The sequence below is a fragment of the Macaca mulatta genome, chromosome 15 (assembly GCF_049350105.2).
Source record: "Macaca mulatta isolate MMU2019108-1 chromosome 15, T2T-MMU8v2.0, whole genome shotgun sequence".
NCBI classification, from domain to species: Eukaryota; Metazoa; Chordata; class Mammalia; order Primates; family Cercopithecidae; genus Macaca; species Macaca mulatta.
In genome coordinates, this window is record NC_133420.1 from 14,212,782 (window position 1) to 14,224,608 (window position 11,827).

The 11,827-nt window shown below is 57.3% G+C and overlaps 1 pseudogene across 1 annotated transcript; it reads left to right on the forward strand.

The window, feature by feature from the left end:
• The first annotated feature begins 5,682 nt into the window (after nucleotides 1-5,682).
• LOC144334992 (lipocalin-1-like) lies at nucleotides 5,683-11,827 on the forward strand (annotated as a pseudogene). The gene is made up of 7 exons (XR_013405338.1): nucleotides 5,683-6,475; nucleotides 6,922-7,052; nucleotides 7,685-7,755; nucleotides 8,260-8,370; nucleotides 9,211-9,309; nucleotides 9,513-9,539; nucleotides 10,572-11,827. The product of XR_013405338.1 is annotated as a lipocalin-1-like (transcript).

Below are 11,827 nucleotides of genomic sequence, written 5' to 3' on the forward strand. Positions count from 1 at the left end.
CAGGAAGACAGGTCCAGGCGGCCTCCAGGCACGTTCCTGTTTGTGTGACATTCACCGTGACATGGTGCATGCTCTGACACACAGGGTCCTGTGTTCAGATAAGCCAGGGCCTCAGAGGAATTCAGGCAGAAGAAAGAGCCAGAACACAAACACAGCACGACCTTTCCCGGGAAGGAGCCCCTCCACGAAAGCGCCCTGGGCCCCCCTGCCACGCCCTGGGCCCCCAAGTGCAGATCCCCTCACTTCCACCACCCGCGACTCTGCTCAGCCCAGCTGACCCTCAAGAGCCTCTGCTGAGTCCCAAGAGCCTCTGCTGAGCCCAGCCCGGAAGGGCGAGGGAGCCTGGGTGGCCAGAGAGGGCCGAGGCCTGTCAGGCTGACTGGGCCCCTTCAGGACAGGCACCCACCTGTGACGGGGACATGCAGGGACTGCTGCAGCTGCCCTGGCCCAAGATGCCCCAGAGGCCAGGTGGACAGGCCCCTTCCTCCTCCAGGAGGTAGGACTAGGCTGGGTTTTGAAGGATGGCAGCGGCCGGGTGGACTCAGGGCATGGACAGGGAAGTCCACGCAGGCCTAAAACACACAGATTCAGGCGGGCGGGAACTTCGAGGTCAAATCACAGAGCTCTCGGAGGGGGACTCAGGAAATCGGATGCTCGGGGGCGGAGCGAGTTTGGAGCCTCGGCCTTGGAGCAGGAGGTGGCGTGTCCAGCAGAGGGGCTGCTGCCCGCCACAGCTGGCCTTGCCCTTGGCTTTGGCCCCGGGGAAGTGCAGGGTGCACAAGAGATGCCACAAAGCCCTTGAGTGTCCTTCCTGTGGCTTCCTTTGGTCCCAGGTGGGTATAAGGAAGGAGACCACTACTACTCCTGCTGCCCTCCTACCCGCACCCCCCCACCTTGCCTAGTTCACAAGACAGGAAGAAAGAGAGAAAGCAAAAAGTTAGAAAGAAACAAAAGTAAGATAAATAGCCAGACAACCTTGGCACCAACACCCGGCCCTAGGAGTTAAAAAAAGTAATAATAATAACATCAACCCCTGACCTAAACTACTTGTGTCATCTGTAAATTCCAGACACTGTATGGAAAAAAAGCATGTATGTAAAACTTTTTGTTCTGTTAGCTGATGCATGTAGCCCCCAGTCACATTTCCCACGCTTGCTCGAATTATCAGGACCCTTTCACGTGGACCCCTTAAAGTTGTAAGCCTTTAAAAAGGCCAAGAATTTCTTTTACGGGGAGCTTGGCTCTTTAGACGCAAGTCTGCCAACGCTCCCGGCCGAATAAAAAGCCTCTTCCTTCTTTAATCCGGTGTCTGAGGAGTTTTGTCTGTGGCTCGTCCTGCTGCAGATGACACATCTATGCCACCGCATCCACGCAAGACTCTGTTAGAAAAAAGACAGGAAGGAAATGGTTCCAACTCGCGAGTGAGTCACTGGGGAGGTGGGATTGGAAGTGATTTTCTCCCCTCTTCCAGCTTTCTAAGATTTATAACATGTGTGCGTCCTTTAAACGTGTGTCAGGAAGCAACCCCACAAGGGCGTTGTGTCTGGGCAGGAAGAATCCCAGGATTCCCTGGTTTTACTGGTTTGAGCGCCAGCCTCCAGGAGACGGGGCAAGGGGCTGCTCATCCTCCGTGACCAGGCGGCTGCTCTGCCTTTGTCTCATGGGTGGTCAACGGGGTGGCTGAAACGCTCCCGTGTTCCTCTAGCCCAGGGGATCCGAGCAGCCTGACCGTCACTGTCTCTCCGTAGCCTAGTCAGTGGCCCAGCAGTGGACAGAGGCTCTGCAGGCCACTGAGGAGGACGGAGCCCAGGGACAGAGAAGGAGCCGCAGTGCTGGGGGTCCAGGCCCTGCCCACAGCCCCACCCTCGGGACACCACAACCCCTGCACCCTGTGTGGTTGCCTTGGGGCATTTGCTTTTCAAACTCCAGGAAAAAATATTGACAGTAACGTGGGAGTAGCAAGAATCCAAATAAAAGAACGTGCAATTCATGCTACCTCCCTTTATCATGATTTGCAGGTACCAGCACATTCGGGCACGTTCTCTGTGGTGCGCTGTCCTAATCCTGACTATTTCAGTGCCCAGAAACAAGCCGAGAATAAAAACACCCATCGCCCATGCCCGGCATTAGAAAATCTCGTTGGTATATATTCAGATTATTTTAAAAGGAAATTAAACTCACAGATATAGCCAGGAGTAGATGGATTTTGTGGGGCTTAAAATATATATAAAATTTGGGGGTTACTTTAAATAGTAATAGAAATTATGAATCCAAATTAGAAATGAAAATAAATGTTTATTGGAAGAGATAAAATCACAAAGCTCACACATGAAAAAGCTGATAGGTGCACTAAACATCATCAAATGGAAGAAACAAACAAGATTTGATTAGTTACTCCCTGGCATCCCTCTATCAAACTTATTTTTTCTATATCTCTTGGCTGTTACCCCTTGATTATTGCTTCCTATGAAAATAATTTTCCATAAGTAGAATAGAAAGATAACTCAGCCTTCCCTTTGACGTGAAGTTCAGGTTCGTTTCTCATCATCGGTTGGGGGCCGCATGACACACGTGGCCGCCATCATGGATGTGTGTGTGGTGATGCTGCCATGGGCCTCTGCCCCGTAAGCAGCGGCTCTGATCAATTCTCCTTTGCGAGGTGGCCACCAAAGGAGCGCAGAGCTGGCCGGGGCATTCGTGCGTGTTCATGACGGAGAACTTTTCACGCAGAGAGGAATTCCGTCCTGAGAGATGTCAGTGGGCACTGATCCCAGCTTATAGGTGTGCACATCCGGGGCTGACGGACATTGGTGAGAACTGATCCCAGCTCACAGGCGTTCACGTCAGGGGCTGATGGACATTGATAAGGACTGATCCCAGTTCACAGGCGTGCACATCGGGGGCTGACAGATTGATAAGGACTGATCCCAGCTTACAGGTGTACACATCGGGGGCTGAGGGACATGGGTGAGGACTGATCCCAGCTCACAGGCATTCACGTCGGGGGCTGATGGACATTGGTGAGAACTGATCCCAGCTCACAGGCATTCACGTCGGGGGCTGAGGGACATTGGTGAGGACTGATCCCAGCTCACAGGCATTCACGTCGGGGGCTGAGGGACATGGGTGGGCACTGATCCCAGCTCACAGGCATTCACGTCGGGGGCTGAGGGACATGGGTGGGCACTGATCCCAGCTCACAGGCATTCACGTCGGGGGCTGAGGGACATGGGTGGGCACTGATCCCAGCTCACAGGCATTCACGTCGGGGGCTGAGGGACATGGGTGGGCACTGATCCCAGCTCACAGGCATTCACGTCGGGGGCTGAGGGACATTGGTGAGGACTGATCCCAGCTCACAGGCGTGCACACTGGGGACTGACAGACACTGAAGAGGACTGAATCCCCGCTTACAGGCGTGCACACTGGGGGCTCGGAAGCGCTGACCACGACTTGCTTCCGGCTTCCCCCAGGGGCAAAACCTGCCTCTCCTTCCCGACCCGCCGACTTCCCTTCATGTCCCGCTGTGATGTGCAGCGCAGCATCCTTGGGTCATGACGCCAGGTGCACTGGCACACGGAATGGTGGGAATATTCCTGAAAATGAAGACTACCCCGGAAGGCAGGAGCTTCTAAGCTAGAGTGACTGTCAGCTTCAATAGGCCCTGGTGCGCCTGAACCAGCCCGGGGCCCCCCAGTGCCGTGGAAAGAGACAGCCGTGGCAGATCTCACAAACTCATGTCCAGGGGAGCTCCCCGCTTGCGCATGGCAAGGACCACGCAGGGGCATCCTAGGGTCTGCAGGAGGCAGCAGAACTGCGGAGTCTCAGAGCACGCTGTCTCCAGCTTCGCAGCTGGGCCACTGCTCTCCAACGCCTGCACCCACGGGTGCTTCCTGATGCACCTCATCCTCCCCACATTACTGTCAGAGTGAGGAATGCGCTCAGCCTCGGGCCCTGAGACTGTCCTCTCCTTACTCAGCCTGTCTTCCCATCCTTGCGGCATCCGGGTCACCTCTTCCCCCGATGGCCTTTTCCCATCCTCTGCCCGCTCTTCCTTCCCGTTGTCTGTCTTTGTCTACATCATTGGCAGGAGTTCCTCGTGCACTCTGCATGCTGAAACCGTGCAGCCGAACACACGGCAGGGCTTTCCCTCCCGTCTGGCTTGCCTCCTGCCTCTGTACAAGACATGACCCTTCCACCACTTTTGAACTTGCCTCTGGGTCACAAAGGGATTGTCCCATTGTTTCTACCAAAGGTTTTTAAAGTTTTGTTTTTCACATTAAGCCTGTTAATCTGCCCGGAATCAACTGTGTGCCGTGTGAGGTAGGAAGCTAAATGGATATGTCCTTTTCATACGGATAAAAGCTTCATTTATTCCATATTTTCCCCTCAGATGTTTTCGCTGTGCCCCTTATTTTCCGATTCCATTTCCAGTCTGTTTCTGGGCTCTCTCCTGTTCTGTTGACCTGTCTGTGCAGCCTCGTGACAACACCACAGACTTAATGACAGTGGCAAAGGACCTCCCACCCTGCCGGGCGTGTGCCTCCGCCCCCCGCTTCCCTGAGTCACATGAGCTTCTCTTTGGCCTCCATCTACAGTGTCTGTCACCTCGCCTTTCCTAGTGGTGTTGAACTGCTGCTTTTTTCATTGTTTTCTTCACCAGTCTTGCCAGAGGTCTACCCGTTGCATTGCATTTTCCTCTAAGAGCCAGTTTTGCGTTTGCGGGTGCGGTTCTTCTTTATTTTCTGGTCCATGGATTTCTCTTTCTTATTTCTGTCTTCTAAATTCTTTAGGTTATATGTTACTGTTTTATATTTGAATGCCTAACTTACTTTTTTACCATGTAATAGATGCATTTGAGGCTGTAGACTTGAAGTTTATATTTCTCTTTATGTAACACTCTGTTCGTTGTTGATTCTAGTTTATTGCCTTATAGCTAAAAAGGGCAGGCTCTGCTGTGTTGATTCTGTGGAATTCCCCATATTGCCTGGTATGTGGCCTATTTTTTAAACTATTGTATGTGTACTTAATAAGAATTAAGTATTAATTACAATTAACAATTAAGAATTCTTCATTGTAACAACTATAAAAATATAATTGTTTAGCTGTTGGGGCAGTGCCTTTGTATATTTCACAATTTTGGTTCCAAACCTTCAACATTGGTGTGAACTTTTAAAACCCTCGCCCTCTCTTTCTAATGGAGAAGTACTGGCGTCTCCCGTTCTGACTATGGTAATTTGGAACCTGGCCTTGCTCATTTCAAGGTGAGGATATTGTGTCTCTGCATTTCTGCCTTTCTCCACTATCTTGTTGTCATTGTCCTCTGTCTAACAGTGTTTCGTAGCCTCTGCCCTGGGTCCCAGGCTTCTGCTCTGCAGTGATGCGGAGGATGTCACAGATAAAGTCACCCCTTCCAATGATGGCGTGTCTCAGCTTCTCTCCAGGCTGTGTCGATGTCCTCTTGCCTTCCTATGCCCACAGTGCTCCACTAAGTTATAAGAAGTAACAGCCCTGGGATGTGTCAGGAAGGGTTTCTCAGCCTCCTTTCTGGAGTCAGGGAAGCTGCTCCCATCACTGCCAGGAGCTGGACCCAGGCCCTCTCTGCCTGCCTTGAGACTTGGGGCTGACAGGCCCCTGCCTCTGCCCCATCACCAGCCTGTGCTTCTCCTCCATTCCTGGTTTCATGTGAGTGAGTGAGTGTGTGTGTGTGCATGTATATATGTGCACACATGCACACATACACACACACACACCTGCCTTGGTCTTGTCTGTCTGACCTATTGCTGCAGTGTGTGGGGGGCAGAGCGGTTCCTTATTGCACACCGTGCTCAGCAGTGCGGACACGCTCTTTAAATGCACACGGTACCGTGTTCGCACAGGAGGGTCCCACTTTTTCCACGATGAATCTGAGGCCAAGTAACCTGCCCAGAGAGGCAGGAAGTTCAGCCGAGACCCAAGCCCATGGGCCTCAGACTCCAATCCGCAATCCCTTTGGCAGTGTGCACGTCAGCGCGTGTGGGATGGCTGGAGGGTGCCTGTTACTGCCATACACGTGCCCCCACGGAGGCCTGCACACCCTTCACTCCCTTCAGTTTCCTTCCAGGTGAAATCTGCAAACCCGCTCCTCTGGACCTGGTCCTGTCCGGATGATCCTCTGGGATTAGCAAGCTGTTATTCAACAGCCTCCAACAACAATGGCACGTTATCTACTCCATTGCAGAACTGGCCGTGGTTTACATCCAGGAAGGGATTGGTCAGTCACCTGTGCCAGGTCCCCAGGGGACCCTGAGTCCAGTGGTATATAGGGCGGCTGTGGGAGGAGTGGCACAGCCTCTCCCAGCCCCAGCAAGCAACCTGTCAGGCGGCCGTGGACTTAGACCCCACAGATGAAGGCCCTGCTCCTGGCCATCAACCTCAGCCTCATTGTTGCCCTGCAGGCCCACCACCTCCTGCCTCAGATGAGGAGATTCAGGATGTGAGGCCCGGATGGAGAGGGTGGGCTGGAGGGGGCCACAGGGCGAGGCTGACACTGCTGGAGGGAGACCCCATCCCCCCCATCCAAGGAGACCCTCATTTTCAGGTTGAGCATTAAAGCCCTGCCCTGAAGGATGATGAGATGGGACAGCAGGAGTCTGGTCTGCGGGGGCCGGGGTACAGAGGGGCAGGGCTGGGAGGGTGGGGGCCTGGCTGACTTCACTTCTCTCCTGGGGGTGAGGGTTTCTGTGGTCCTGGCCAACTTGCGGGGGCTGGAGCCACATTCAGGTGGGCCTGGCAAGGATGCTGGGTGTTTTCTGGGTGGGTTAGAGTGGGGAATGCTCCCTGTCTCCAGCCCTTGGGGTGCGGTAGAGTCTGGGGGCTGCAGGCCAGGGAAGGGGGAGGCTCTGGAGCGATTGGCCTGAGCCTGAGAGGAGCCTTCTTCAGGTGTCAGGGACGTGGTATCTGAAGGCCATGATGGTGGACAGGGAGCTCCCTGAGATGAATCTGGAATCGGTGACACCCCTGACCCTCATGACCCTGGAAGGGGGCAACCTGGAAGCCAAGGCCACCATGCTGTGAGTGTCTGCCAGCCACCAGGCAGCCTGCAACCTGGTCTAGGGCCTTCCCTTTCCCCACCCAGGAGAGCTCTGGTGCTGGGGATGTGGGCAGACCTGCTGGGAGGCCCCTCTTAGCCCCTCCTGAAATGCTTGAGGGCAAACTGTGCCAGTGAGGTGCCTTGGCTGAAGGGGGCCTGAGGGGGCAGAGGCCCCTGTGGGCTATCAGAGGCGGTGCTGGGTACCACCCACCACCTCCTCCGACTAGGGAATGTCTGGTGCCGTGCAGGCCCCTTTGGGAAAAGGTGTTTACCCCCAGCCAGAATCAGAGCCGGCAGGCAGGGCCCGCAGTCAGAGCTACAGGGAAAGCCCTGAGGGACCGTCCCAGAACAAACCTGCCACACCTGGTGTTTGGGGCCAGGTGTTCACATTGCTAATGTAAATTGACCAGTGGGACAGGAGAGTGGGCTTTTAGTGGAGTCAGAAGGTAGCAAAAGGCTTCCCAGGCCAAAAGCCCACCCCAAGAAGGCACTGGCTGCCCGCCCACTTCCAGCGGGTGTTCCGGCTCAGGCAAGGGCATTGCAGCGCGGTTGCTCCAGGGCCAGGGGAGGCACAGGCCAGGGCCGCTTTGCCAGGGAGCTTCTGTTTTCCAGGATAAGTGGCCAGTGCTGGGAGATGAAGGTCATCCTGGAGAAAACTGACAAGCCGGGAAAATACACAGCCGGTGAGTCCCGCAGCCTGAGCCACAGTCTTTTGCTGCCTTCTGACTCCACTAAAAGCCCACTCTCCTGTCCCACTGGTCAATTTGCATTAGAAATGTGAACACCTGACCCCAAACACCAGGTGTGGCAGGTTTGTCCTGGGACAGTCCCTCAGGGCTTTCCCTGTAGCTCTGACTGTGGCTCTGGTGGAGCCAGGAGCAGGGTCGTATTTGGTTGTGGGGTCCTGCACCCCAACTCCCACCTCTGAAGACCTCGTACCCGGAGGAACCCCTGGTGACTCACTGGTTTGGGATGTGGCCGCCTCTCGGGTGCATCAGGTTCCTGGGAAGTGCGGGTCCCATGGCCTGGGGCTCAGGCCTGGTGGGGACCCTGGGTCGGAGAGCTCTGGGAGGCTGGGAGGGTGCAGGAGCTGTGGGGCTTGCTGGGCCGGGTGCCACATGCTGTCCCGGGATCCTCTCTGAAGGCCCTGGTGGCTAATTCAGGACTGTGCTGCTGTCCTCCTGCAGATGGCGGCAAGCACGTGACATACATCATCAGGTCACACGTGAAGGACCACTACATCTTTTACTGTGAGGGCGAGCTGCACGGGAAGCCGATCCGAGGGGTGAAGCTCGTGGGTGGGTCCCGCACCCACACCCTGCAACCCAAGCCTCCACCCGCCCTCCCTCCTCCCGCGGCCTCCTGCACCCTCTTCCCCATGGGAGAAGCCACTGGGACCCAGGAACCCACTGCAGTTTCCTTAGGATGAGTTTTCCTGATAAAGGCCCCAATTCTCACCCCTGGAGTTCAGGATTTCGGATGCCCCGGCCTAGGTCTCTGCAGTGAATGCAGAAAGGAGCCGCGGCTGTTGGCACAGGGGCTCAGAGGTCACACGTGTCCCACAGCAGGCCAGGCCCTCCCCCGGGGCAGGTCATCCTTGAGCGCATTCCTGCAGGGTGTCCAGCAGGGGAGAGGAACGGGGATGCGAGCAGGAGTCTGTGTGGAAAGAATGTTCCAGCTCCCAGGGTTGAATTCCGGATGCCGTGGCTCCCACAGACAGTGACATGTCAGTGCCATCCCTGTCTGAGGACGAGGCCCGTGAAGGCTCCTGAGTTCTCCCTGGATCCAGGGTTTTGCAAACGACAGAGGAATGGGACAGGCAGTGCCCTGGTGACCCCGAGGGGAGAGGCACTTCCTCCAGGGTGGGCCTGTCCTGCCGTCCATCCTCACTCCGGGAGATGCCTGGGGATGGACGGAGAACCCTTCCCATTCTCCCAGTTCTGCTGCCGCGGGAGCCTTCTCAGCTGCGTACGACACCCTGGTCCCGCTTTGCCAGCCTGAGGGCCTCTGGGTTCAAGTACCCCCATGGTGGGCGAGGTCCCCCTCCCCAGCCCAGCTCAGGCCTCCAGGCTGTGACGGGGTACCGTCTGCCCATGCTGCCTCGGGCGCCCACATCTTGTCCTGGCACCAACCTGCAGAGACCCCGAGAACAACCTGGAAGCCTTGGAGGACTTTGAGAAGGCCGCGGGAGCCCGCGGACTTAGCACGGAGAGTATCCTCATCCTCCAGGCAGAGCGGTAGGAGGCACAGCCCTGCAGAGCCCCCCGTGTCCCTGCGTGGGGACATCAGCAGAGCCGCGTTGCATGGGCGTGTAACTGTGCTGCGTCTAATTCTGGCTTTGTCCTTCCTGGGGTGGTGGAGCTGGTGGCTGATGAGGGGCCCCGGTCCTGACTGCATTCCTGGGGGTCTCCTGACTTGCCTGTGCTTCCTTCTCCTGCAGAAGCCTGCTCTCCAGGGAGTGATTAGGGTGAGTGAACAGCTTTAGAGGACATTTGAGAAAATCCAGCCTTAGGCCCAGTGGCGCTTCAAGAGGCCCTGGGGTCTCTCCCACCCACTGCACTCCTACCTGGGTGGGAGACGCCCCACCTAGGCCAGGCAGGTGGGAGATCTTCTCCTGAGCTGCCCGCACTCAGGCACCAGCCTCTGCTCCTGCCCTGGGAGTGACTCCTGGGAAGCTGAGAAGCCCACAGCGCTGAGCCCGCCTTTGCTGGCTGCTGGTGGAGACGGTGTCTACCCTGCAGCCCCCTGGGCGGGAGCAGGCGGGAGATTCAGGTTCCTCCTCAGCACCACTCACCCTCAGCCGTCCTTGTGACTCCTCTTACCTGATGTGACTCCTCTTACCTGCTCAAAGATTCAGCAAAGTGGCAGGCGTGCCTGTGCTCGCTGTGTTAGATGGGCCCCTTGCTGGCTGCACGAGGGGACCAGAGGTTCGGAGACTCACCCGAGGTCACCTGCCCAGGTGTGGGCAGAGCCAGAATCCCGGACAGCATCGCTGTCCTTCCCACACCCTCCCCTTGGCCTGCAGTTGCCCCCAATGCCTCTTCACTCGGCAGGGAGCTCTGTGGGCAGCCTGTGTGTAGGGGGGTCCCTGCTCCATTTGTTCCAATCTGGAGGCTGGAGCCCCTACCTACAGCCAGAGAGCTTGGTGTGTGCCCCCCGCACCATTGCCCCCGAGAGCCTGCATGTGACCCCCCCCACCGTAGTCCCTGAAAGCCTGGCATCTGCCCCCACACCCTAGTTCCTGAGAACCTGCATGTGTCCCCACCCCACAGCCCCCAAGAGCCCATCTCAGTGTGTGCCCCCCACACGATAGCCCCCAAGAGCCAGCATAGGCCTCCACCCTGCAGCCCCCTAGAGCCCACATGTGCCCCCACACCATAGCACCTGAGAGCTCACATGTGCCCCCACACTGCAGCACCCAAGAGCATATGCGTTCCCACGTCACATCCCCCCGCCACCCTCCCTGTCGTGGCCTCATTCACCCTCCCCCGCTTACCAGGGCAGGGGGCATCTTGGCTCCTCAGCAGCCCAAGGACGGTACCACCCAGCACATCCATCATTCACAGGAACACGGAAAATCTCCCCACCCCTGCAGAACCCGGCCAGCCACACCCCTTCCTACCACCCCCCACCTTCCCCCTGCCCTGCGTCCCCTCTCCTGGTTCTCCATAAAGAGCTTCAGACTCCGCCTGTCTGTGGGGTTCCTCGGGGTGGGGGATGCTGGCTGGGTGCTTCTTGGGTGCAGGGAGGGGGTGGGAAGCAGGAGGAAGGACAGGGAACCAGCCTGGGCCCAGTTCTCCATGGTGGGTGCCGCAGGCCAACAGTGTGAGGGGCCTGGAAGGGCCTGGCAGGGGTCTGTGTGCTGGCGACTCGGCCTGAAGGTTCGGGGGTGCTTCCTGCAGGTCAGCCGCCCACGGAGCTCAGGCTCTAGGGGTGGGTGGGGGCAGGGCTCTGCTCCTCGGTCCTGCACAAGTAAGACCAGAAGGCCTGGGACCAAGCTCAGCTGCCATCCCAGAGGGGGACTGGGCAGGGCCACCAGGGCCCTCAGCACTGACACTGAGTCCGTGAGGCTAGACATGGGGAGAGGGGACAGCAGCTCAAGGCAGGGTGTGGCTCAGGCTTGAGCTCACCGGGGAAGCCAGTCCTGTCCTCCGGGGAACCACACCAGCATTGCCGCCAGGGCCTGGCTCCACGCTGTCCCTCTCTGTGCCTGGGTAGGTTTGGGACGGGAAGTTCCCAGCTTGGGGGCAGCCACCGGAGGTCCCACCTTGCACAGGTGCCTTTCCTGACCCTGGCGGTTTGTAGAATTTAAAGTTTCTTTCGATGGCGCAACCTCGCAGTGGGCTGGGAGCGAGGAGAGGCAGACTCTTAGTGACCTGCTTCTCCCCAGGAGAGGGCGGCTGTCGGGCAGCACCACACTGGGTGGCTTGCTCCCGGGACAGGACAATAGCCTGCGGAGCTCAGGGGAGGGAGCAGAAAGGGTAGCGGGTGACCCGGCTGCCTGTGGCCAGCTAACATGAGTCATTTCTCTGCTCCAGGGCATAGCGGCTGTCCCTGATTGTCTGGTACCTGGCCTTGGGGCAATGAGGGCTGGTGGGGAGTGGCCCCCGAGTGAGCCCATCTGAATAGGGCAGGGTGGCTGTATGGACCAATCAGCTGCTCAGGAAGGGGCCGGCCCCTAAACAGGGCCTCAGCGGTAGGTCAAGACTGCATTTTAAAAAAACTCAGTTCTGGCCAGGCATGGTGGCTCATGCC